The sequence below is a fragment of the Podarcis raffonei genome, chromosome 4, assembly GCF_027172205.1.
Source record: "Podarcis raffonei isolate rPodRaf1 chromosome 4, rPodRaf1.pri, whole genome shotgun sequence".
Taxonomy (NCBI): domain Eukaryota; kingdom Metazoa; phylum Chordata; class Lepidosauria; order Squamata; family Lacertidae; genus Podarcis; species Podarcis raffonei.
In genome coordinates, this window is record NC_070605.1 from 56,615,853 (window position 1) to 56,638,409 (window position 22,557).

The 22,557-nt window shown below is 41.4% G+C and overlaps 1 protein-coding gene across 6 annotated transcripts in view; it reads right to left on the reverse strand.

Moving 5' to 3' along the window:
- Window positions 1–22,557, reverse strand: part of DSCAM (DS cell adhesion molecule) — a 322,736-nt gene that overhangs the window by 295,896 nt on the left and 4,283 nt on the right. The window lies entirely within an intron of this gene.

The window sequence follows — 22,557 nt, forward strand, 5'->3', positions numbered from 1 at the left end:
AACTCCCAATTTAGGAACATCTGAATGATGCACAATTGCACACTTGTGCATGGCACCAAACTGTGGCCCCAAAACTTCATAAAGATGGGATAAAAGGGGCGGGGCAGAGTGGGCTTACACGTGCTCCAACAATACGTGTGGGGATCCAGAATGGAACCCCCATGCAATCACAAAGCCACAGTTCCGTAAACTCAACAGGTACTTCAGTATATAATAAATGTTGCAAATTAGAACAGAAGCTCTAGCGTTATAACTAGTAAAACTAGTGTAATTAAACCCCACATCTGAATGCAGCCTTGCAGTTACTATGGGGGATAGGGGAAAATCTCCTTCATTGGAGGTCTTTCAACAGGGTTGGACAGTCCTCCATTGGCATGTCCTTGCTCTGAACTTCCTGCATTGAACAGGGGGCCAGACTAGATGGTCCATGAGGTCCCTTCCAATTGTATGATTAATGTGGAAGCTGTACCGATGTCCTGTATATAACATGAAGACACATGAAGCCAAAGCATTTCTGACAAATTGGGCTCCCTCTGTCAGACACTTATTAATTCATACATTTTGAAGTAACTCACTTACCCTATCAGAGGAAAGATAAGTGGATGTTCTCTCCTCTTCTCCTTTAGTAGTCATCATTATATTTTTAATATCATCCCTGCTGCAAAAAGACTTTTCACACTTAAAAGTAATCTAAAGACTTTGCATCCATCCTGAAGCCTCTTTGCATATCAAGCTGAGTAGCAGTTTCTAATTGAAATGATTTTTCATGGAGTTAAACTATAAGAGGCGATGTAAGCGATGCAGTTAAATTATTTATTCAGCTCATTTAAAATTAATTAGATTTTACTCTGTACACAGCCAGGCTATACCAGAGTGCTTGATTTTTAAAACCTCTATCATCAGGCAACAATGGATGATGGCTTTTCCCTTGTCACTTTTGTTTTACTTTTCTCTGGAGACTCTGAGAATCCCAGATCAAATCACAGCTGAATGTAAGGCATTCCTTTGAATTAAGGCACGAATTAAGAAACGGGAGTCCCAAAATTTGAAAAAACTAAACCAACCTCACACTTCTCTTCAGAAAATGTGGATATCCTACCCTGACAATGGCCAGTGGAGAAGCTTTAGCCACTCTCCAACCCAACAGAAAGAAAATATAAAGAAGTTGCTAGAAGGATAGCCATTCTTGAACACACAGCTTGGGATGTGGTTGGTCTCAATTAACTCTAAGACTGATACTACAAAAGTGTTAAATAATGGAGAAATGGTCCATACTGGGGAGCAGGGAAAGGGGCAATCCAAAATGGGTTTGATCACTTCACCTACTCCAGCTTATTTTTAAAAGAGGAAAAAAACTAGGGTGTTGGGTAACTCAATGGTTTCAAGAACAGCACACTTGGAAAATGGTGAACCAGATATAGTGGTACCTCTGGTTACATACTTAATTCGTTCCGGAGGTCCGTTCTTAACCTGAAACTGTTCTTAACCTGAAGCACCACTTTAGCTAATGGGGCCTCCCGCTGCTGCCGTGCCACCGGAGCACGATTTCTGTTCTCATCCTGAAGCAAAGTTCTTAACCCGAGGTACTATTTCTGGGTTAGCGGAGTCTGTAATCTGAAGCGTATGTAACCCGATGTACCACTGTACAAGACTTCTATGGATGATAAGCAAAACATAAAGCATTTTAACAATCAAAGAAGTCAACGCAAAATAAGAGAAGTTATAAAGCAAACCAATCCTTTTTAGTGCAGCCTCTAAAGACTTCACCTTCTGTTTTCAATGCAATATATTCTCCAATGCTGTAAATAATACGTATCTGCAAACTCGCCCAATTCTGAAAAGAGTCAACTTGCTATCATGAGTGCTCCTTTTGAAATTCCCTGTAAAGCAAACAAGATTTTCTACACATTCTATAGAGTTTGGTTTGAATCAACTGGTGAAAGGCTGCACCTCAGTAGGGAAACACCTGTTTTACATGCAGATGGTCCCAGTTTCAAACCACAGCATCATCTTGTAGGTTGGGAAGGGGCCCTGTCTCAAATACTGGAGAACCACACAGCCAATTGGTATAGCATAGACAATACTGATCTAGACGTATCAATGAACTGACTTGGTATGATGCAGCTTTGTATTTACTAATATTCACACACTTCCATTTTGAAGTAGCATAACCTAGTATCTCAGCTTCTCAAGATGGAACGAAACAAAAGTTCAATTAAATTACATCATGGTTTGAGCAACGTACATGCTTGCAAATTTAAAAACATTATATATAATGTATGGAAATGATATGCAATTTCAGAGCTGATTTAAAATTTATCAGAAAGTTATTTTCTAGATAAGAATGACCATATTTCCCAAAAATGCCTAATGGATGTGACCTAAAGTCCTTTACATAGAGATTTGCCTGCTCTTGATTAGGAAGAGAAATGCACCAACCAGGATTTCCCTGCATGCACTGGGGCAGCTGAATCATGACCAAAAAACTTTAGCATAAAAGAGTGGATGGAATTCAGTGCAGCACTATGTTGAACATTCTCTTGCTGCAAATTATCAACTTGCCAAACAGAATGATTCCCCCTCTTCAGCATGCAGTTTTGGGGGGTTCTCCCAACCCACACAGTACCAACTTTGGGGGGCAAAGGAGAAAGAGGGAGAAAATTGTGCAAGCAGAAGGTGAATTCCACCCTTTGTTTTCTGGGTACTGTCTAGGTCAAACAGAATGAACACTTAGCTTAAGACACCACCTTATAAATGTCATATAACCCTGAAAGAACACAGAATGCCTTCCATAAAAAAGACACCACACAAATATTTATCTGCAAACCAATAATGCAGTCTCTAAAGTGTAGTGTTGCTAGGTTACTGCCAAGAATCTTTTTAGCTTGAGACAGTGTCATAGCTCTCTAGCAGTTGGCGATTAAATGAACAGTAGAAGTCTAAAATAAAGCACAACAAAAAGAAAGGGCAACCTTGGTATGTGCAAAATCAGCTAGCCAAAGCCGGGTTGTTGTTTTTTAAGATTAATACTCTGCAATACTAGTGAGAACAGGAATTGGCCCAGCCTCAGTCATACAGTTACATACACTTGGTTCCAAGATAGACTGGATTGCTTCACATATTAGTGTGTTCTGTGATCTTTAGAAAAGAGAACACACACATATACAAACCACCCCAATTAAATGATGCTCCTTGGTTCTTTCATCATATCACCAGGTCTCTTTCTCAGTCTTTCATACATCACATTACTAACTTTTTGTTTATTGCTTCTGAATTCAGTTCAAGGTGTTGGTGCTTATTAATAGCCCTTAATAATAATAGCCCTTCTAGGTTGACCATATGAACATCCCCACAAAAGAGCAAATGCATTCATCAAAATAAAGTGTCCCCCCAAAAAGGGGGTACCAACTTGCTTAAAGTTTCATGTATAGACGGAAATTTATAAATCATTAGTACAGTTTAAGGAAAAATCCATCTCCCTGGAGTTGGGAAGACTTATCAGGTAACCTGTGTGCCTGCTCAACCTGCTGTCCAGGTCCTAACAGTTGATGGGTAACAGAAAGACCCCCACTCTCTCTCTATTTTTAAAAATATTTTTTAACCATGCTTGAGCCAACAACCTGTCAAACAGGTGACACTTCAAACAGAGGATAGTCCTCTGTAAAATAGGACACAGAACACCCTAGGGTCTTTTGTGGCTTCACTCCCACATATATCAGAGAACACTGCCATTTTCTTCTCTGGTCCTGCTCCAAGTTCAACTCTGTTTAACACTGAGGATGCAGGTGATGAGGAGCAGGGCTTTTTCATCCAGTGCACAGTGGCTGTGAAATTAACTCTGCCATGACAGTCACGATTCCCCTTCTTCACTGGCTGTCCAGAAGAGGAACAAGGCTTATCCCTCCTCCTTGGCCTTTGTTTCAGCTGGCAAGTTGTGTTTGTTCTCAATGGAAGTTCTTTTTGGTTTTGAGTTTATTTCATTGATGTTTTATTTATTTTCCCCTGTGCACCACCTTCAAGGGCTGGAAATGTAGCTATTAAATTAATTTAGTTTTTAGAAAGTCCCTTCAAAACATTAAAGCAACAGTGGGGGGACTTTTTTCAGTCCAAGAGCCGCATTTCCTGGTCAGCAACCTTCTGGGCCCGCATACCAGGGGTGAGCATAGCCAATGGGGAAGAGTAGGTGGGGCAATAGGTGCGACACCTGTGTTTGTACAAGAGCCTACATTCAAGCCATGCACATACAGCTCTCTCCGTATAGACAAGAAAGAGATATTGCCTCTCACCTCAAGGACACATTCCAGCCAAGCAAAAATTCTCTTGGAGGGAGTAGGGCAGGGCTGGTGAGGCTTAGGAAGGGGTGTGGCCTTGGATGAGTTCCCAGACCAGGCATAGGCAAACTCGGCCCACCAGATGTTTTGGGACTACAGCTCTCATCATCCCTGACCACTGGTCCTCTTAGCTAGGGACGATGGGAGTTGTACTCCCAAAACATCTGGAGGGCCAAGTTTGCCTATGCCTGTCCCAGAACCTGACAGAGGCCTGGACGGGGGATCACATTTGACCCACGGACCCAACAATCCCCACCCCTTTAACCATTTTAGAAAGTGAAAATGTTTTCTGGCAAAAACAAATATGTACAAGTATAATCAAATTTTTGTATGCCACTGAAAAACTCGTCTAAGAAGAAAAATCACCCTCTCAACCACAAGTAAAAAAAAGGAAGAAGTAAAAAGAGAGAAATTCTTTTTGTTAGTAACAGCGGGGGAAGCTGCAAAGGCAAAGGCAGACAATGCAAAATATGGAAACATTTCCAAGTGAGTAAACAACAAATGAAGGATTATCCTTATTTGTAAGAACTCCATTCCAGCAAGAAATTGATCCAGGGACCTCTGAATCCCAAACCATTAGGGCTCAAAAAGAATATTCTCCCTCCCATGTTTTTTTATTAGTATTAGCCTGCCTTATGAAACAAAAGAAAGGGCCTTGTGTGGGAAAAGAAATACAAAACCCTTTTCTTTTCAAGTTGTGATATTATCAAAATTTGTTAAGAGAAAACATTAGCATGCAGCTCTCACTCAACATGAGTTTATCACATATTCCACTGAAAATGCACATACATTTATGTAAGCCCTTGAAAGTGTCCCCAGCACTTTCCATACATTGTCTTGTAATCCCTGCAGCAGCTCTGTAAGGTTAGTCGTTATTATTCCCAATATTGCAGGCTGGGGTGGAGGAGAAGAGACTGAGATTTTAGAATCTGTTCAGGACCAAACTAGGTGTGATCATTTATACATCACCAGTGATAACACATCAGTTGAAAAAACAGTGTACAGCAGATGATGAGGGGCCCAATTTTCATCAGGATCACTGTGTATAGGGAGGAGATATTTAACCCTTTCTTCTTCCAGCAGAGCCCCAGTGAAAATCTCTCCCACCGCTCCTTCTGGTCCGCTTTTATCAGATCCACTGTCATCAGTTAGCAAGCCTGCTGTCATCAATGATAAGCTTTCCTCCCCAGGCTACCGGCAAGGAAAAAGGAGGACAGGTTTTTCAGCTTTATCTTAATTGTATAAAATCAAAACTTGTAAAATTAAGTCATTATTTTGCTGTCACCTTAGATGTGTGGAAAAATAACGAGCACAATGAAAATGCTCCTATTCCCAAACTAGCGGCTTGTTACATATTCAAGTACTTTTGCCTTTGACATCACCTAAAATCAGGTTAATGTGCCCTTTTCAAGGAAGGGACACTATTCAGTTGCTAAGAATGGCTGCAGAGAAATTCCTTAGAAACAGTATATGACATCATAAAAGAATGCTTTGCAGCAGCTTTCATTGTCTGCCCATTTATATTAGCCTCATCATCCATAACAAGTGTTTAAATAGCTGAAAAGTAACCATGATGCATTAATATATTGTGTCATGATGCATAATAATTAGAACCCTTCCCCCAGCTCCACCGCAGAGTTTCTCCCAGTAAGCATTTCATTGTAAAGGCTTTGACAAACACACCATTTAGGGAGTTTCAAAGCTACAGCCATGCAATTTGTCAGCATTTATATTAACAGTAAGGAGGTTTAAAAACAAGGAAGAACAAAAGACCACACAATGCATTTCATGAATCTCCTTTTGATTAAAATAACCTATGTCTGGCAGTCAGAAAAAATTATTAACCTGCCATTTCAGGTGGGACCAAGTCCATGAAAACAGTACAATAACAGGCATCCTATACTGTGGATACCAGTCAGGGTTCTTTGCTTTTGGAATATTAATCAACACAATTCCCCTTTGGGAATCATTTCATTTTCCCAAATTATAATTTTAAAAAATAGTATCCTTTATCTACAAACTACAAACAGAGCCCATTTTCCAAATGTGGATCCTTACATGTGGAAATTATCAACAGACCTGGAGGATCCCCCCAGTTTTTTTACAAGTACAGTCATACCTTGGAAGTCAAACAGCTTAGCTCCTGAAGTTTTGGCTCCTGAACATTGCAAACCCAGAAATGACTGTTCAAGTTTGCAAATTTGGAAGCCAAATGTCCAACAGGGCTTCCACGGCTTCCGATTAGCTGCAGGAGCTTCCCGAAGCCAACCAGAAGCCGCACTTTGGTTTTAAAACGTTTTGGAAGTCGAACGGACTTCGAGAAAGGATTCCGTTTGACTTCCAAGGTACGACTATACCATGTCTTTAGGGGGAAACCGGCGGGGGGCAGTGATGACCAACCCTGGCTTCCAGTGCCAAGAAATGAGATTTCAGCTATACATTAGGAAGAACTTCCTGATAATACAACAGCAGAATAACAGTGGCACAGACTGCCTTCGAAGATGGTGGATCGGATTCTGCTTCACTGGAGGTCTTTAAGCAGATGCTGGATGGCCACCCATCAAGGATGCCTTGAGGCCCCCTACATCGTTAGGGGGAGGACTAGATGACTTTTGAGGTACCTTCCAACTATGATTTTTAATAAATTGTCTCAAGCACCAGTGAACTGGAGGTCCTATCCAGCTTTATGATTCTGTTATGCTAAGGCAGCAACTGTAATCCCACTTACCTGGGGGAAAGCCCCAGTTTATTCAATAGGACTTACTTCTAAGTAAACGTGGTTAATATTATGCCGCAAGTGCATTGTGGTTTACGCTATCAAACGGCGGGTTCCTGACAAAGCTGCCTGGTGCTCTTTAGCTCCAAATGTGTTGAGTCACTGCCACAGTCAGTTGGGTTTCTATGGAAATACTGCACAAATAATTGGCTGCTAAAGCAAGACCGTATCGCTCATGGCTGCACAAGAACTCTTCTGCGGCTGCTACTACTCATGCAGCCAGGATTGTTAAATTCAGCTCTTGGCTCATACAAATATGTTTTCACGTTATGGCAAGCATGAGATGAACTGTTAAAAGGAAAGAGCAACATAAGGAGATCTCTGCACACATTAACCACTTGAACAGGGCTGTGCAGTTGCAGGGGCAGGAGGGCCCCACCACCACTAACTTTGCCATGCAGGCCATGTAGCTCCCCAGCCCCACTCCCTGACATGGAGCAGAGTTCTACATTGGCCACTGTGTCCTCACCTGCAACTCCCACATCAGAGTCCACCAGTGTGGTGCAGTGGTTAGAGTGACTGGGCTGAGAGCTGGGAGACTGGGGTTGTAGTTCTCCCTAGTTCACTGGTTGACTTTGGGCTAGTGACTGTCTCTCAGCCTAACCTACCTCACAGGAATGTTGTAAGGGTAAAACAGGGGGGAGGAGAACCATGAATGTCACCTTGAGTTCCTTGGAGGAAAGGTGGGAAACAAATGTAATAAATACATAATGGAGATATTGCTCTAGCACAGAGGTCCATGTGCACCGGCTCCTCCTTCTCAGTTGCCCATGCTCAATGTATGGTCAGTGGGAGTTGGGGCAGCTGTAGAACCATGTGGTCTCTGGGTGGAGCTAATGTTGGTGTGCCTTCTGTTGTGGGGAGCCACTTCCCATGATTGACACAGGAAAGGGGAGATTGGAAATATCAGGGAAAGCTCTTATTCAGTAAAATGTGACAGTGGCAACATTGTGGCTAGGTAAGTAATCTTCCCAGCTCTTCCAAATATTGTTTCCTCTTGAGATACATATTCACAGATACGCAATTTGCAACATCTTAAGTGACTTTGGGATAGCATCTACCAGAGACTATCCAGATAGAAAAGAAGCTTTCAAAAGTACCACTAAAAATTACATGTTTGGACAAACATTCTACGTTTCTTAAACGTGGTGGGAAATATACAGCAATTTGAACTCTTCTCCCCATTTCAAGGAAAAAATCTTAGAAACTGCTTTATCAGCAGTCTCACGTAGGCAATACAGATGAGTCAAATTCCAACCAAATTAAGATTCATAGTACAATGATAGGAGGCAAATTCTCCAGTTTTTCAAGAAACAAAAGCTCAAGGATGATGAGTAGAAGGCAGACCAGGGAACTCTCGGCTGATAGTTCATGCATACATATATTAACACTTGAGGACTGTGGCAAAAATACTTGTCGAACACCACTTTGTTTCTTGTTTTTTATGAAATTGCAGGATATGAGCATTTTTAGAAATAAATACATGTGCAACAGCCACCACTTGTCAAGTAGCACCCCTAAAGCTTTCACATCATCACCTCAACCACAGCATGTTTCCATGGAAACAGTTCACCCATTCAGCTGCAAGCTGAGTAGAGAGACATTGGACCAGCACATCATCAAATGATGGCTGTTCACATGTGAATCAGCCACAGTTCACACAAGTGATAACCTTATTTTAAAAAAAACATCAATGAGCTACAACCAGAAAGTGTATGTGTGTGTGTGTACTTGCACCACTCAAACTATCTTGCCTCTCCTCCCAAGATGGAATTCTGCATTTTCATCTGGAGAGCCACAAATTCCCCATCCATTGAGATAGTGCTGGGCTCCATCTCCCATCAGCCCCAGCAAGCATGGCCCATATTCAGGGATGATGGGAACTGTAGTCCGGCAGCATCTGTAACCCAACTACATTTTATCTTCACCACTCTATGATTAAACAGAGTGCTGGGCACAGATGGGGAAGACACCAGTTCAAACCTCTACTCAGACATGAAGTTTGCCAAGTAATCTTCAAGGAGACATTTGCAGAGTAGTGAGGATAAAATGAAATAACCCTTTCAGTACTGTTTGGAATTTCTGGGAGGATGTTCAGGAATAAAGTGTGATCAATAAATAATTACTGTCTTGCTAGCAAGTCTCTCCTCCTTGAGAAACTGCATCCCGCGTTCTTGTGTACTACAACAGCAGTGCATCAGGTGGGACAGAAGCGAATGAATCCCCTTTTGTATGCTGCTCCCGTTCTTTTATAAGATTTGTAAAAATGGTTAAAACACCATGTAACACTGGAACCTGCCCTATGTACTTTGAAGGAGAACCCACAGAACAGTGACTTTTTAAATCGAACTGCCTACAGGAGATGCAATTCCCTATTCTTATACAAGCCGAAAGCACCTCTCTCCAAAAATGAGAAATTCAATGGACCACCTCACTGGGTTGAACTTCTTGCGAGGACAACGAAAACTGCAACGGGCTTTGCGCATTTAAAAGTGTTATGTAAATGATGACACAGTAATTTTTCCCCAAAGAGAAAAGTGAGAATAGCAAAACAAAACATCCACTTGGAGGGATCTGCCAGATCTACCAGCTGTTTGTTGTGATTTCAGAATACCACAGAAGTGACAAAAGGATTCTGGCTCTGATCCAGAACTCCTTTCAAAAATTACAACCATCAATTCCAACACGGCTAATTTGCAAATGTCTTTGATGGCATCGCTTTAGCATTCACCTCAGAAGGCCAAACATTTGCCATGTTATTTATGTGCAGAGACCTACAAGAGAAAGAGAAGGAAACCCAGAATTCAGAGGATAATGCCTTAAGTAAGCCATGCCCTCTGCAAACAAAACAAGATTCAAAAATCCATCTCTGCTATCTCATGGAAAGACTCAAGCTTAGGAATGGAAGATCTGCTGATTTTGGTTCCCTCGGTACCTTATTCTTCCAATCTTTTATTCTTTTTTCCACATTTCTGCAGCAATTATTTCTTTTTTTAAAAATTCTCATGAAAGTTAGTGAGCATTTTAGAGCAAATTTCTCCCAACAGCCACCTTTTTGCCTAATGTACACATTTTGGCAAAGCAATTTCCCCTAATATAATGTAATTCTGCATGTTATTTTCATGAATAAATACATTTTTGTGCACACTTTACCCCAGTTATATGCATTTTTGTACACATTACTTGGCTGGAGAACAGCACTGAGAAATTCGGACAAATACCCATCTTGAAGGATAACTATATTTTGGTTCCTGTATTGTTTCACAAAGTGCAAGTTCACTTTTAAATACAAACTAAATTAATTTTCTACCCCATCTCTACTCAAGACAGAATAGGTCTGTGGCTCAAATAGGTTGCCATCATTTTCCAGGCAATGCATTCCTAATATGTTACACAGTTACTGTGCAGAGAAACAAAGACATATTTGGAAAAGCTTTAGTTCCCCACTCACCCCTGAAAATGAGGAAGTGAAGAAAGGAAGGAAGCTACATTTTCAGTCATTCCCTTAACCCAAAAGTCTGAGATAAAGATAGAGAAAGTCTTCCAACAGCAAATCAGTAGGTTCAGAACTAAACTATGTTATATAATTAGAATTATCAGTTGCCACATACCTCTCACACTTCCCTACCCCACTGTTGCAGTTTGGAGTGTCATCCTCAAAGGGGAAATGAAAGGGCAGAGCAAAGTGGGCACAATATTGACAGTTTGCAAAAAAGGGTGATAAACTGTGGTCTGGGCTCTTCAGTATGAAATGACCACACATCTGCCAACATTCAACAAACAGAACAGTTCTGCTTTCTTATGTTTAATGAAGATGGGGTTTAAAGGTTTGATAGTAAAGCAACAAAAGCAATAGGTTTCAACTTCCACTACAACCTCCAGTACAACCAACATTTTCTAGCACATTTCATCCTATCTAAAACAGGGCAGGGCTATCTTTCCAGCCCCAAAGGCTATTTAATGAGCATTTGTTTTGATTTGTTCGTGGAAAGCTTAGAAGATGTTGCATTGAAGGACATGTGATCCCACATTTTCAACTGCATTTCCCCATCCTGATGACTAAAAAAAGTGTGATCTTTTGGGGAAGCTACAATTGTGCGGCCTGTATTTTCTGGGATGCGAATGAATCCTACGCGGAAATAGCAACAGACTGAAAGCACCCTCAGAAAACATAAAAATGCTGTTTAGGAGCACAAGCACAGTGTATATACTCTCCCCCCACAACCTCACGCCATCTTTTTTCCATGTATGTACTGTGATACATACATGGTAAGCATATGCTATCATTCAGAAAAGTTTCCTTTAAAAAAACAGAACTAGAGGGTGAAACCTAGAAACATTCCAAACAAATGACATTTGGTGGGGGAAGAGAGGAAGGGAAACATTAGTGTCCATTTTGCCCTGCTCATCTTGCTGACGTTCGGGTGCAGGGAATCAAAAGCAACCTTGGCCATCTCTTTATTCAATCTGCTACTTGTTTTTTCCTTCAGAGGCTCAAAACTCACAGAACAGAAGTTTACAAGGAAAAAGTGCAAAAAGCAAGACATCTATTTAAACTGTAAAGTACAGCAGAAACATCATCATCCTTAATAACCAACTAACACTTCAAGCAGCCTCCAACTGTCCGATATCATACCAAGGGGCCCAATGATCATTGTGAAACATTCCTGTAGTACAGCACTAACTTAAAAAGTTAAGCACCGGAACAGTCAGTCTTTAGTCTTGGCTATTTAAAACAAGAAATGGTAGTGTTAATGTAAATCCTGAATTCCACGTACATCATTGGCTTAATCCTCTAAGCCAGGGGTTGACAATTTTGTTTTCTTTCTTTATGGATCTGCCCACTACCAACTGATAGATTGCCTCCCCCTAAAAAAGAAGAGTTGTGGCTCACATGGCAGAGCCATAACTACCAGTGTAGTACCAGAACAAAGACTACACCCTTTAAATGTTCACCATGGTCAGCTCAGATGAGAATTCCCTAAACCGTGCAGGTCTACTTAGAAGTAAACTCCACTCTGCATAACTGTACACAGGATTATTATTCTTTTACATATAACAGACCCAGATAAAGTAATTTATTGACTAATATTGTATACACACATAAGGCTGTAAAAGCTTTAGGGTTGTATCGAATGCTAGACATACTCAGAGTAGACTCACTGAAGTTCCAATGGGTTTGTTCCGATTTGAACTCAGTTGCATCCAACCCCTAGGCTGCACTCCTATGGGCACTTAAAGGTACCCCTGAGGTCCAGTCACGGACGACTCTGGAGTTGCGTGCTCATCTCGCTCTATAGGTCAAGGGGTCTGGCGTTTGTCCACAGACAGCTTCCAGGTCATGTGGCCAGCATGACTAAGCTGCTTCTGGCCAACCAGAGCAGTGCACAGAAACTCCGTTTACCTTCCCGCCGGAGTGCTACCTATTTATCTACTTGCACTCTGATGTGCTTTTGAACTGCTAGGTTGGCAGGAACAGGGACCGAGCAACGGGAGCTCACCACCAACCTTCTGATCGGCAAGCCCTAGGCTCTGTGGTTTACACCACAGCGCCACCCGCGTCCCATTATGGGCACTTACATGGGAGTAAATTACATTCCACACAATCTGACATTTCTGTGTAAGACTAGCTCCACTGTTGGAGGCAGTATGCTTTTGAATACCAATTGCTGGTAGTCACAGGAGAGGAGAATTCTGCTGCTCTCAGGTTCCTGCTTGCGGACTTCCCATAGGCATTGGATTGGCCTCTGTGAGGACAGAGTGCTGAGCTAGGAGGGCCATTGGCCTGATCCACCAGCACAGCTGGTGAGTTGCAAATGTGTTGCTGCGGTCTGAAGAATGGCTGTCCTAGGCAAACAGTAAAACCCAAATTGAGAAGATACCCATAAAACAAACAGACACATTTGGTGGCTCCAACCAATGATAGCTATTTCGCTATTAAGAAAATGTACCCATTCATAAAACAGAACATTTCCTAGTGATTTAAGAAAAATGCAGGCTGAGAAATATAGCAAGGAAATATAGCTAGTTTAGTTCTTCAGGATAGAATGAGCAGAGAACTGTGTAAAGGCATGAAGTATCCAGGACCCCTTTCAGCTAGGAGCTGGAAAGAAGAAGAAAAGAACAATCATGGCAGAAACAAAAGGCCTACAAACATGTCATGAGAGAAGCTACAATGCCTTTAACATAAAAAGCAATAACTAGAGGAAATGATGGGAGGGAGGGAGAGAGCCTTCTGCATCAGGCTGCAACAGGAGCTCTTAAACGCAAGGCATTCAAGCGATGGAAAATGCATTCATTCAGAGCATTTAGCGCATAGGATTAATCGAATTATAATTTAATCATCTGATCAAACACTAATTAGCATAATGACTTGAGGGGGAAAGCTGCTAGAGAAAAGGCGAAGGAACACCTTGGGGTACCCAGAATGTTAGTGCCACATGATCATCCACAGTTACTGCTTTATTTCCCTCTTTTCTCTCTCTAACCATATCCACACACACACACACACACACAGCTCCCTGTTTAAAAGAAAGGAGGGGGCAGAGTTCTGTACTGGAGACTGGCTTCAACAGAAGTCTGTCATCAGCACCACAAACTGTTCTTTAACAGTAGTGATGTTGCCTGATTAGCTATCGCTATTTTTATAATTAAGAGAACATTAACAATCTGCTTTCCATTAAGGAAGATTTAAGGAGCAGAATGCACAAGTTCGAGCTCTGCTATTCCCTGCAATATGCAACTATCCTCAGCAATAGTATAGGCGGTTTTAAACTTGATTGCTTATAAGAAGCCTCTCTTCTGCCATTTATGTGTACCTACAATTGTCCTTAATGCACAGCAACAAATGAGGCTGCCTGAGATAGATAGATGGTAGATAGATGGTAGATAGATGATAGATAGATGATAGATACACACACATCGGCACATCTACCTCAACACTGTATTGTCTACAGCAGGCATGGCCAAACTTGGCCCTCCAGCTGTTTTTGGACTACAACTCCCATCATCCCTAGCTAACAGGACCAGTGGTCAGGGATGATGGGAATTGTAGTCCCAAAACAGCTGGAGGGCCAAGTTTGCCCATGCCTGGTCTACAGTGACCAGCAGTGGTCTTCCTACAGACTCCTCAAACAGGAGTCTTCCCCAGCTCTACCTGGAGATACTGGCGATGGAGCCTACAACTTTCTGCATGCAAAGTAGTTGCTCTGCCACTAATACATGAGGAAGAGAGGCATTCTGAATGTCAATGTCTTTTAGGCATCAGGCATCCACTTGCAACCTTTTAAACCACTAACTTTAGCAGCGATGGAGAGAACTTCAATTTTGTTTTGCATTTCAATGAGAAACCATCCAACTCCCACTTCTCAAACCAACATTTGTACTGAAATCATCTACTGTTTGAAATTTACACTTCCCCAGATCTTGCAGTACAGTTCTCCAGCCAATCAATGTGTACAAAGGTGGATTTAATAGAGGGAAGTGTGCACAGAAATGCACTTATTAGTGAAAATAATTCAATTCAATCATATGCAAAATGCATTCTATTAAGGAAAGTCCATGCAAAAATGTGTTTGTTAGCCAAAACAACATTCAAAAATGTGTTCACGTGGAGAAATCTACACTAAAATGTTGATGAATTTTCATGTGGTGTGTGTGTGTGTGTGTGTGTGTGTGTGTGTGTGTAAATATAAATTACTCAGTTGGAAGAAATCAAAAACTGAGAGGAAACCAAAACAGACAGATTGGTCTATTCCCAGATTATTGCTTATTTATTGTATTTTATGGAAAATTGTAAACCACCCTGAAAAATGCTTAACCAAAGGTTGTGGGCCTTGGCAGGGGCCCAAGGATGCCAAACCTCAATGCCAACACTTTGGCTATAATTAGATACTACTCACATTTAGCATTTCCTGATCATCAGGGATAAAACGGTCAGTAGGGATAATGTCCATTTAAATTAGCTAAGAATGTCATGCAATAATCCGACTGAAGTTTCAAAATAAACATTACATTTGAAATAAAAAGCAGGCAACATATCAAAACATATGCACTCTTACTCACAAGTAAGTATCACTGAACTGTGGAGATCTGCTCCTGAGGAAAAACCCACAGCACTCGGCTGAAAACTAAACTAGCTTTATAATTTATTTATTGTATGCCATTTATAGGCAGCCATGAACCAAATTCTCTGAGAATTAAAACAAATAACACTTCCAACAAAATACAACCTATACACCACCATTGAAAAATGCAAGGTTTGGCATTGAACTCTGAACAAATGGCATTTTGAACACATAATTCCCGCAAATAATTTCACCTTTGGATGTGTACAGCAGCAAGAGAACAGTCACATTGATTTAAAAACCAACAAGCCACTGCCATAAAAAAGAAAAGAAAAGAAGTATACAGTATGTGCTTTCTAGAGATTTGTAAAAGTTGCCAGCATTATCTGGAGCAAGTGGGAAGAATTTTGGCAGCCAAAATTACTATCCAGCATTAAAAGAAAAACAGGGTTCTGGGGGGATCATAAGGTGTGGCCCAAAAAGGGAATGCCTTCAAGTATATGCTGCCTGGTTTTGCTTGTATTTTTCCATTCTTGAAGAAAGGATTTCCTTTTAAAAATACTAAACAAATATGGATGTCACATTTTATATTAGTGATATATTTCTATAGCTATACAACCGGGAGGCGTGGGGAGGGGGCACACATAAAGGCTGTGGGGAAATATCTAAAAATTATTATCTGAGTCCTTTTCCTGCAAGGTCAAACAGGATGCCTTCACATACAAAAATGTACTCTATTTGCTCGCAAGTACAAAAGATGCTTGGGACGCAGGTGGCGCTGTGGGTTAAACCACAGAGCCTAGGACTTGCCGATCAGAAGGTTGGCAGTTCAAATCTCTGAAACGGGATGAGCTCCCGTTGCTCGATCCCTGCTCCTGCCAACCTAGCAGTTTGAAAGCACATCAAAGTGCAAGTAGATAAATAGGTACCGCTCTGGCGGAAAGGTAAACAGTGTTTCCGTGCACTGCTCTGGTTCACCAGAAGCGGCTTAGTCATGCTGGCCACATGACCCGGAAGCTGTACGCCAGCTCCCTCGGCCAATAAAGTGAGATGAGCACTGCAACCCCAGAGTCGGTCACGACTGGACCTAATGGTCAGGGGTCCCTTTACCTTTTCACATAAGATGCTCTTGCAGTCCGATGCTATGCATCTTTACTCAGAGGTAAACTGTGACTTAATTCCAGGTAAACAGGTACAGTTTTCCAACTTAAAGCTGTGATCCTAAACAAGCTCATTAGAGAGCAAGTCTTACTGAACTTGAGACTTACTTCAAAGTAAGCAGGCTGAGGATTGTGCAATCAGAGAAGAGTCTTCCTTGACAAGATCCAGCATTCGCTTCTCAATTCCCTGGTGGGTGTTTTGACAAATGAGAGCTGTCACTTTGTGGCAAACCCTTTGAAACAATACACAAAGTGCCATATTTGTTTTCCCAGTACCAATGAAGTCATTAAGTGAATAACCGACCTACACCCACACCATAACTTAACTTGCATTGCTCAGGAGTAAAAATGGACAAATCTGCCAATTTGGGTTCTCCAGTCTTAAATTCAGTTCTGTAGCAATTTGCATTTTTTTAATTTAAAAAATCAGCATTTTAGTGTAAGCTTCTCATATTAGACATTTGTATATGCAGTTTTGACTAATACACACATTTCTGGGAGCAATGTCCCCTAATATTTTGTACATTATTTGCACTAATATATGCATTTGTATGCATACTTTTTATGTGCTTTTTTTGTACACATTACTTGGTCGGAGAACTACACTGCAAAATTGTGAGCAGCATGGATTTGAAAGAATGGCTGTGTTTCAATGCACACATTGTTTTGAAAAGTATGTATTAGCTAGGTTAGCCTTTAAATGTGAACTGAATTGAATTTCTCCCCATCCCTATTCAGGAGACAAATGGCTGAATATTGTTTATTTATTTTGATCTACTTTATACGTTTATCTGTTACCCTTCAACCAAACAGCTTTGAGAGTGGTTCACAAAAACAAAACAATTAAAATTAGTAAAGTATAAACATGGAAAGAAAATAATGAAGACAATCAATTAAATCTGTAGATTATTTTTTTTAAAAAAAGCTTGTCTTCAAGACAAACAATTTGAATTTTTTCCCCAAATCTTGACACTTAAAATCTTTTTTTAAGTGCACACACAGAAGATTAAAAGCTATATTAAATTATTGGATTAAAATCTGTTATATATTGATTATGAACAGCACTGAAAACAGTTTGCACTGTTTCTTCCAGCTCAGCATGAATTTTTTTCAGAAAATGGCAACTACAGTAATGAAGCATATATCTTTAGTATAGTCACAGAGTACACAGACCTTCCACAATCAGGGTTAATTTTTCAACAAATTGGTAGTTAGGTGTGCAAGACAAGATTTATCCCCAGTTTCCATTCTTGATCAATCACCAACTCAGCTCTCACAAATACCAAAAAAGTGCACTGAACTCACAGTAATTTCAGACTGTAATGAAGCTACAACAGAATAAACTGCTAACAAATAATATTGTTCCTATTTTACATAGCATTCACATTTTCCAGGAAGAGAGATTTGCTATTGTATTAAAACTTACTCCCACAATGGCTTCAGTAGCCCATTTCCAAGATCATGGCAATATTCTGTTAATTTTAAAATATTTGCTTGATGGACCATCAATAAGAAACCATACCACATGAAAACTGTAGACATGCAAGCAGCAGCCTACACCCCAAAGCTGTGTAGTAAATAATATTACAGTTTGATAGAACTTAGAATTTGGACACTGGCGCCAGACAGGAGCATCTTCCCTGTGCAATAAGTAGCCTTGAAAAGATCACATGCTGTGAAGGTAATTCTGTTGCTGCTTCTACTGTCAACATCATTAGATTAACAACCATGTGCTCAGTCTTCATTTTAGAATGATGCAGTACATGGTTCAGATGCCTGGAGTGGTATTTCATCAACCTAGCCTGATGCCCATTTGTTTTCATCTGGTTTTGTTTCTGAAATCTTAAAACAATGCATTGTGGGTATCACTAGCATTCAGCCCCAAAATATTCTGCTGCTAATCCGATTCCTAATTTAATCTCTTCTTCTCAAATTATAGACAAGCCCTAGGACAGCAGGCATTTAGTATGGAGGTGACTCTCCTCAAAGCCAGCGTATTTAAAAAGGACTTTCTATAAATAGGACTGCTGGCTCAGTCTTCCTCACTGCCTTCTGAGTAAAAATAGCTTAAATAGAGAGACAGGCAAGACTCATTAATCTCTTTGGCCACGATCCAAAGAGCCAAAAGCATAAGGGGGGACACACTAGTGCAATTTGGTGCCTGAATACACAGTCTTTACACAAGTTATGTGCACAATTAGCTTGCATGAAACTGTGTTCAGTTACAGAACACCCTCTTTAGCTAGAATTTAATTTACTCCTACATATGCTACTCAGAAAAAGATGGTGACTATTTCAAAAGCTGTAATGTGCCTCTGCATGCAGTATAGGATCTAGAGACCCAAGTCTTTGGTCATTCTGTCTGAGCACAACCTCAAGTTGTCTTATTTCAAGCGAATCATGTGACATTAACCAGTTTGTCAGTTCAGACAACAGAAGTCGTCCCATTGGAGGAATGAAGGTGGGTGGGGGACAACATGTTAACCCAGGGTTTGCTATGGCTCATCTGTGACATGCTTAACTACATGTTATCAGGATATTCACACTGACTCTTAGGGTGTGTTTATCTCCTTTGGGTGCAATTCTACACTCCAGGTACCCCAGCCGGATAAACAGAGGAAATAGCAGAAACACAATTCCTATAGACTTCTTCAAACTTAGATACATTGGCACAGCACAGCTTTGTGGATATGCCAATCCAATTTCCTGCCAGCATGTCTGGTATTTATTTATTATGGGAATTTCTACCCTGTCCTTCCAACAGCTTCCCAAGGCAATGTCTTGCCAGCATACGTCTTTGTGACTCACTCCTAGGTCTATAACCAGTGGAGGCGAACTGTCAGGCCAAAAAGCCTAGTGGGCAGATAGTAACACAGGTTGTCAAAGGTCGGCTAAAAGTGGGAAGTGGGGGTATGCAAGGGCCACACAGAAACCTATCCAGCCCTTGCTTCCTGCCATCACTGCCACACCAGTGAGCACACAACACACTTACAAACTCTGGCAACGCTGGTAACTCAGGGTCTGAATACTACCGGTACTTTGATTCCCAGCAGAAGACAGGGCTTTGGCCACACTTCTTGCCTACTTGCATTTCTCTTGCCAGAGTTGGTGTTCCTTTTTGTTCTTGCTTTTCCTCCTTTAGCACACCTTTTGACCATGATTCACATTATTAATCATTTAGTCTTAAAACACAGATGCAGACCTAAACAGATAACTAGCATTACAGTGGTATCTCTGGTTACGTACTTCATTCGTTCCGGAGGTCCGTTCTTAAGCTGAAACTGTTCTTAACCTGAAGCACCACTTTAGCTAATGGGGCTTCCCGCTGCTGCTGTGCCACCGGAGCACAATTTCTGTTCTCATCCTGAAGCAAAGTTCTTAACCCGAGGTACTATTTCTGGGTTAGCGGAGTCTGTAACCTGAAGCATATGTAACCCGAAGCGTATGTAACCCGAGGTACCGCTGTATATAGAACCTTTCCCAAGTGCTTTACATACTTACGGGACTAATCCCTACAATATTTGTAACCCGAATCAGTATTATACGCAGTATGGCCATGACTGAGCTGAAAGATAAAAGTGGAAACGTCTAAGTAGCTCATGCTCTTAACACTATACTAATAAGAAAAGATGATCAATAATTTGATGCCCTTCCAAAATATTTAGCTGCAGTTTTTTAATTAACTTCCTTCATCTGAATCCTAAATGCATTAAGGATGTGAGAGTCAGTGTGGTGTAGTGGTTCAAGACAGAGTTTAGGACCTGGGAGACTAGGGTTCTAGTCCCACTTGGCCATGAAGCTCACTGGGTCACCTTAAGCCAATCACAGTCTCTCAGCCCAACCTACCTCACAGGGTTGTTGCAAGGAAAAGGGGGGGGGACTATGTATGCCACCATGAGATCTTTAGAGTGAAGGTGGGATATAAATGAAATAAATAAATAAAATTTACATAGAAGTCAAATTTAATCCAATGGAACATGTTACACTTAAGACTGTGTACACATTACTGTTTAATTCTGGCTCCAGTGTTCTCCCACTACAGGTGTCTGAAGCCATGCATACATGACAATAGCCACAATCCAGATCTATCCAGTAGGTTCTTGAGACATCCTGCTGCTTGATGTGTTTTCCCCCAAACTGGCTTACATCAGATTTGAAAACGTAAGCCACTTTCATTTCACAGTTAAACTGAGGTGTGTACATTTGAGACAGCCATCGTGCATGTGCAGATTAGGAGTGGAGTGCGGCGTTGAAAGCATGGAGAAACCAAACAAGTCACGTGCATCAAGTGAAGACATTCTGCCCCATCTCTGGTGTACAGCAAAATGCAAATCCAACTTGAAACGCAGCAGAGGAAACACTAATGCACACAAAGCCTTATAAAGGATACCAATGCAAGAATCCTTGCCTTCATTCACGAACTTTGCAGGTGGGCAACCCAAATATTGTAAATACAGTGAGGGATTTGTAATGGATTTTAGTCAAATACAATAAATGATTGATACATACAAATACAGGCAGGCTTCCTGTGGGCCCTAACACAGAACACACAGAAGACTGTCAATGCCACTGAAACTGCTACACCAATAACCACCATGAAGGATGCAGCACTGCTTCGTATAACTCCGTTCCTTTATTAGAGAAACAGTGTGCTGTTATGACTGGCGTGCCGGAGACCAGTGTTCACATTCCCTAACGATGACTTATTATTTCAAGTCAGCCTTGCAGGGTAGTTGTGCGGATAAGACAAAAAGAACCATGTGTAGCAACTAGACTAAGGAAAGGCAGGGTGTGTAAATGTAAAAAAATAAAATACTGGGTACTTCAGGAAAAGAAACAAGGTTCCTATAACATACATTGCTTCTAGTTTAGATTTATATCCAGTGTGATGAATGTTTCACCATATTGCCCAAAATTAAACCACACTGCCAAAAATAATATACGTAATGTACCTTCAATAGAGTTGCATTGCTTGCCACCCCCCTTTCCTTAACGCTGCTTTGCCAGTTGCTGTTTCAGGCTGGTTATTTATATAGCATTTCATGGGTTGAAATCTCTGGATTCCATCCTTATCCTCCTCTCTAACACAGATATCATTAGTGCAACGCCCTGCTTCAGAGAGCCTGAAGGACAAGCCATGAAGGCGGGGGGGGGGGGAATCTACGCTTCCCAAGCCTTCCCTCTCACCAGTTCCTCTGTCCTTCCTTTTGATTGGCCTTCACTGCGACTTAGAGCAATGCACATTTACATGTTTGACACAAAAGTCTTCTCTCTTGCCTTTCCCTTCCTCATTAAAAGCAGCATTCAAGCACCGACTGGGTGAAGGAAAGTGCAAAGAAAGCAGAACCATACGCTCTATTAAGCGACACACCAAATGGCAAAGTAGAGATGGGATCTGAAAAGGTGATTGTGTATTCCCCTCCACGGAGGAGCTGCTCTCCATTCCGCCTGCTGCTCGGAGGACGTGTTCCCAGTCTTGTGTGGTTTGCTGCCCACTAGTGTCCTACAGCACAGCCTCACAGGCAGCGTAATGGCACACTGCCTCATTATGTCTCTGGCGAAACCCATCAAAAAAGGTCTGGGGGCACATTAAAGTGCCTTGTGATTGGACCACCACTCAATACGTAGAAGAATAGCTTCTTTGAAATGCATCTGGCTTCCCAATTAATGGAAATGTCATGCCTGTCAGCTGTGGTCAGCCACTGCTAGGAAGGAATGTGTTTTTATTATGGCAGGTCAGTGTGGATCAGAGGAACTGGTTTCCCCACACTGATAGCACTGACCACATAATCCTCTTACTATCTACGCCTTATGAAGCGGCTACTCGTATCAGTATCTGTATATGTGTGCCAATTATTTCAATGACATTTGGAGAGGCTTGGGTATCTCAAAATGCCCCTTTTCTATTTGCTACTGCATGCCTAGAAACAACCTTTCCCACAGAACAGCTCTCACTGCAGGGGAACTATGAGCACGTACAAGGCTTGGGTGTGGTGCTCCCCTCGATATTCAACAGCCGGGGCTGCCTGCGTGCAGCCTTTGCACAAAAAAGCTTGGCACAAATATCCAAGTGACGTCCACCAGTTGTTTGGGAAGAGGAGCAAGGGCTGGCTGAATTCAGGCTCTTCTCCCCACCCTCCTGCTTGTCCATCAAACAGCTGATCAGCAGAGATCTTAATATTTTTTTGAATAAGCTCCATTCAGTCCCTGCAGCTCCATGGATG